The following is a 6,000-nucleotide window of genomic DNA, read 5'->3' on the forward strand; positions in this document are numbered from 1 at the left end:
CAGGGAAACTAATCGTTGTCCAATAGTCCCAATTATTATTGGTGTAACTACAATAATAATTCTCTGGCCAGGCACAGTGGTGCACACCTGTAATCCCAGCACTTGGGAGGCAGAGGCAGTCGGATTTCTGAAAGTTCGAGGCCAGCCTGGTCTACAAAGTAAGTCCAGGACAGCCAGAGCTGTTACACAGAGAAACTCTGTCTCAAAAAGCCAAATAATTAAATCAATCAATCAATCAATCAATCTCTGGGGAGAGTCAGATCTGTAGTCATCTTGGAGCATAGAAACTCTAAAATCATATGCGCTTTGACTAAAATAGTCACCTACCTCACAGAGCTGAGCTACCTCTATCCCTTTGTTTCATCCTTTGATACAGCTACGTTGCGAGGGGCAGGAGAATGATTTGGTATGACAGTGACCAACCCCTCAGGACACCAGTGTGCTCTATAAACAGGATTTGTTCTATTGAGCAGCAAAGAAGGTAAGGGAAAAACACATTTTGCATTTTTTCCTCATTATCTCATCTCAAATTACTCTAATTATTAGTTCCAAATAGTTAAGAAGTAGTTTACCCAGGAGAGTCTGACCCAATAGCAGAAATGTAATAGCCCCAAAACCTTTTACCCACACCTCCTCTCTCACTCTTACATGCAGGATGACAGAGAAGGATTGAAAAAGGCTTGTTGCTGTATGCTGTTGAGGGAGGTTTTAAGATGGCCTCTGCCTGGTTCTGAGCCTAGAGTCTGAGCTGCATTGTCTGGTGTCAGTTGGTAGGTAAGGATACATTGTCCAGGCTGGAGAGATGGCTCAGGGGTTAAAAGCACTGTCTGCTCTTCCAGAGGTCCTGAGTTCAATTCCCAGCAACCACATGGTGGCTCACAACCATCTGTAATGTGATCTAATGCCCTCTTCTGTCCTGAAGGCGTACATGCAGGCAGAGCACCATATACATAATAAATAAATCTTTAGTAGTAGTAGAAGAAGAAGAAGAAGAGAAGGAAGAGGAGGAGGGGGAGGAGGAGGAGGAGGAAGGAGAAGAAGCTTGACAGTGGTAACACATGTCTTTAATCCCAGCATTCCAGAGGCAGAGGCAGGTGCATCCCTGTGAGTTCGAGGCCAGCCTGGTCTACAATGTGAGTCCAGGACAGTCAAGGATACACAGAGAAATCATCTTGAAAAACAAAAGAAGAAGAAGAAGAAGAAGAAGAAGAAGAAGAAGAAGAAGAAGAAGAAGAAGAAGAAGAAGAAAAAGAAAAAGAAAAAGAAGAAGAAGAAGAAGAAAGGCATTGGCTTCCAAGAACCTCACTACAAAGCTTTGGTTCAAACTTACAGGATGTTTGTTCAGAGGCCATAGGAAGTAGAGGGAACTGCCCCCCTTTCCTGTGGGGTCAAAGCTCAAGATGGCTTTGTACTGGCATTTACAACTGGGGCTACTCTTAATTCTCTTTATGGATCTGCTCAAAGTTAATAATTTTGAAATAGGGAGACAACATACAGAAACATACACACGTATTTCACAAGGTCTCTTTAAAATTTTTTTTTCAAGATTGCATTAGGGGAGGCTAATAAAGGACCCTAAGATGAAAGCAGACAGAGCTATGAGGACAACTGCCTTGAGGGCTCAGGAAGGGACAGAAACCAACTGTGAATCTATAAGACAGAATTCAGGGTTCAGAATGCCTGAGAGGTAAGAGACAAAGCTAAAAGTAAGACCTTGGTCCACTCTCCTAAGACAAAGGAGTCCCTGTTACGCCTGGTACTGACCATGGCATGTCCTTACACACAGACCTCGAGTCATATTCATTCAAAACTTTAACCTGCAAGACAATATTCACAGCGCTCACATGTTAGTAGGAGAACAAAATCCAAGCCTTACACTCACACCGTGTATTTGAAAATGCCACGGGCCTCTAGACCACTGGCCACTTTGTTTTTATTAGATTAAGCAGACACCATGATGCCCTGGCATGAAAAGGGAAGAGCTACAGGAGCAACCAGGGCTGGGTCAGAGGCCTTTGCATTTTAATATCCTGTTTTCTCATCTTTAAAATAAAAATGTGCTGCTAGAACTTTTGTCAGTCTCATAGATGATGTGTATAAAGTTGATGGGGAATAATGACTGCCATTATCATCTTAATGCATCATCACCACAGCATAGACACAAACAAGGTTGAACCAAAGCAGACATGGATACCTGGTACTAAAAGCCAACTAAGTTTTCATCCAGCCACAGCTTACAGATACACAACCAGGAGGAGTTAATCAGTAAGGAATTAGTTTTCTGTTACAATGAGCTGTCCAGAGCAGCAACTTGGTGGTACTGGGCTTGCTGTCACTAAGGACCTAAACTCTTTCTGGCTGTCTGTTCAGTAGGCCTTAGCATGCTGGTCTGTCACCTGTGGCTGTGACCTGACCTGATGACACCAAGTGGTCTGGTAAAAGCACAAAGCAGGAAAGATGCTTTCTTAGGACCGTGCTTCAACGCCCAGATGTTTCCCTCTGCCTCATTCTGGTAAGAAAAGCATCACAAGGTCACGGTTAGGACTGCAAAAGTGACTGTTCACCCTGCTCTGCTCCTGCTACCAAATGCATCAAGAGAGAAGCAGATGGGCTGGGATGTGGGCGTAGGCCAGCTGGGGGTGTCTTCTCCACACTGTGAGGAGGAGGATAAATCAGAGTGCTAATTTTGAGGGCCATTTGCTACTATTCTATAAACTTAAAGTGCACTTACCCTTCAACCCAGGAACATCACTCCTTTGGGATACCCCTGAGAGACAGCAGCAAGGGTTGCATTTTCAAACAGTTTGGGAAATAAGGATGGGTGTCGTGTTGCTGTAATGATGCCACAAATTGTAAAGGACCCTTTCAACGTCTGTCCACAAGGAGGTGAGGAAGGATGAGGTGCTGAAACCCTGTGACACCGTCAGCATCTAAGAGAAATGCCATAAACTCAAAAGGACTGACAGAGGAAGAGCTAAAAACTATAAAAATCTGAATAATGTAACATGTGAGACCATGTGCACAATAACCAAGCATTTGTGAAACAAGAACAGAACACTGACACCTACTGTCTTAGCTACTTTTCTGTTGCTGTGACAAAACACCATGACCAAGGCGGCCCTTGGAAGGAAGGGTTTGTTTATGGCTTACAGTTCCAGAGGGAGGGGAACCCATCGCCATCACCATCATGGCAGGGAGCATGGCAGCAGGCAGGCATGGCGCTGGAGCAGCAGCTGAGAGCTCACATTTAGATCCACCAACAGGAAGCCAAGAATGCACAGGGAATGATTTGGGTCTTTTAGAACCTCAAATCCTACACCCTGTGACTCACCTTCTCCAACAAGGCCATACTTTTTGTGTTGTTTTGTTTTGTTTTGTTTTGTTTTGTTTTGTTTTTCCAGAGAGGGTTTCTCTATGTATCTTTGGCTCCTGAACTCACTTTGTAGACCAAGCTGGCCTCGAACTCACAGCGCTCCACTTGCCTCTGCCTCCCCGAGTGCTGGAATTATAGGCGTGTGCCGCTGCACCTGGCTGAGGCCACACTTCTTCACACGCTTCCCAATCCTTCCCATCCTGTTCCACAAAGCTGGGAACCAAGTAGTGACACATATGAGCCTGTGGGGGACATTGTCACTCAAAACCACCACACCTACTTTTAATATTTCAACATGGCATACTCCACAAGAGTATAAAATGATAACCAGATAAGAGCTACTCATTTCTGCAGGAGTATGAGGCTGACCAACAGGAGAGGAGAACTTAGGCGTATGTGGTTTGTATTTTTTGTTTGCATTCAGATAATAGGAATGAGTTTGTGCAGTGTTTACATGACGTTTTAGACTACGGTGAATCAACAGGATAAGAAGCCACCACTGAAAACTTTGAGTAGGGGCTAGAGAGACCGCTCGATAGTTAAAAGTACATACGGCCTTCCCAGGGGACCCAAGTTCTGGTCCCAGCACCTGTAACGGGTGCAGCTGTAACCCACCTGTAACTCCAGCTCTGGCCTTTGGGGCACCTGCACTCATGTGTATACACAATTAAAAATAAAATATATATTAAAAATTACAAAAAAAGTGTAATTAAAATATTTTTAGAAAGTAGATATCAAATGAGGCATGGTGACGCACACCTACAATCCTACCACTCAGAAGGGTGGCCAGTTTGTGGGTGGCCTGAGATCCGTATAGGGAGCCTGTTTACACACACACACACACACACACACACACACACACACACACACACACGTATGTACACACACCACAGGGTACCCGTATTTCTGTATTTTGAGAGAATCCTAGCTTGTCTTTTCTGACCATTGGCTTCAGCTGCAGCTCACTCTTTAAGTCCTGTGCTCCCTCAGGAGGTTGGAGAGCAGGAAGATCACCACACACTTGCAACCAGCCTGGCCTACGTGGTGAACTCCAGGAAAGCCTGTGCTGCAGACACCGTCTCAAAACAGACCAAAGTCAGGGCTGGAGAAATGTCTCGATGGTTAAGAGCACTGGATGCTCTTCCAAAGGATGCAGGTTTCATTCCAGCATCCATGTAGAGACCTATACTCCTCTGTAACTCCAGTTCCAGGGGATCCTGATACCCTCTTATGGCCTCTGTGGTACACATAAGATGATGATGATGATGATGATGATGATGATGATGATGATGATGACGACGACGACGACGACGACGATGACAACGACGGTGGCGGCGGTGATGGTATTTTTTTAAAAAGATCTAAGTTTAAAACTGACGGTAGCTTGCTATTGAGGAAAGGCTATCCCCACGTGTGGAGTAGAGGATGCCAAGGACATCTGTATGTCTGATGCTCTACTATAAGAAAAGCTTGAGAGCAAGGGAATTTGCAATTGGGAAACAGTTTGGGAAATAAGGATGGGTGTCGTGTCGCTGTAATGATGCCACAAATTGTAAAGGACCCTTTCAATGTCTGTCCACAAGGAGGTGAGACTCCTCCTTGGGCTCATGGAGAGCTGGGGCAGATCTTAGGTGAAAGGAGTGGCCTTCACATCTTCTCTTAAGCTTTGGGCCTCCAGCCTTAATTTTTATAGATCAGCCTCTGAAGCCACCTTGGATCTGCCCTTTGTGCTGGGGCCTGTGTGCTCAGGAAGTGTCTCTGCAGCCAGACACCTCTGAGACTAGACCCTCTAGCCCCGCTCTGTGTGTCCAGAAGAAGCCACGGGCATCCACGCTAGCTGCGGAGTTCCAGGCTGCACACATTGGTTCTCTTCCCTTCTCTTTCCTCCCACCTTCCAGCCCTTCTAGGCAACGATTCTCTGTCGAACGGTGACTGTCTGATGCCAGTCCCTCATCCCCATGCCCACTCCAGCCCACGGTCTGCAGGACCCACTGGGCCCTGATGCTGGGCGCCGATCAGCCCTCTGCCCAGAGACTTGTCAGCTGCAGACAGTCACTGGAGGCTGTCCTTGTCCAGCCAAATGCCTGCAGTCTCCCAGGCGCCATCCTGGCCTCGGAGGCTGCCAGATGTGACTTGGGAAAGTCAATCAAGGAGACTGACAGCAAGGAGCTTCCGAAAACAAACCAAAACAGAGTCTCTTCTGATGGAGCCACACAGAGACCCCAGGGAACTGGGCAGAGTGAACAAACACCAAGTAAACAAAGCCTTCTTCAGCTAAAACAACAGAGAAGGGACCTTTTTTTGCATGCCAAAATGTTCATAAAGCCCACATCACATTGCCCTTCCATTCCCTTGTAGGTGCAGTCTCAGGATGGAAGAGAAGGTCCTTTCTGTCCCCATCTTATACGTATTCTACAGACCCCCCCAAGGCCCAAGTCAAAGGCCACATTCTCCAGGGACCCTTCCTTATCCCGCCTCCCTCTGACCCCACCCAGTGCAAACACATCTCCTTCAGAGTTTTATTGTCAGGTAGAACGTGTCTCTCTGCGTGCTAATCCACATGCCAGCCTTTGAGTATGTTGGAAAAATTCTGATTCGCCATCTCTCTGCTCTCTGTACCTAACACA

Source organism: Acomys minous (genome assembly GCF_964271855.1).
Source record: "Acomys minous genome assembly, chromosome: 4".
In the NCBI taxonomy this organism is placed as follows: domain Eukaryota; kingdom Metazoa; phylum Chordata; class Mammalia; order Rodentia; family Muridae; genus Acomys; species Acomys minous.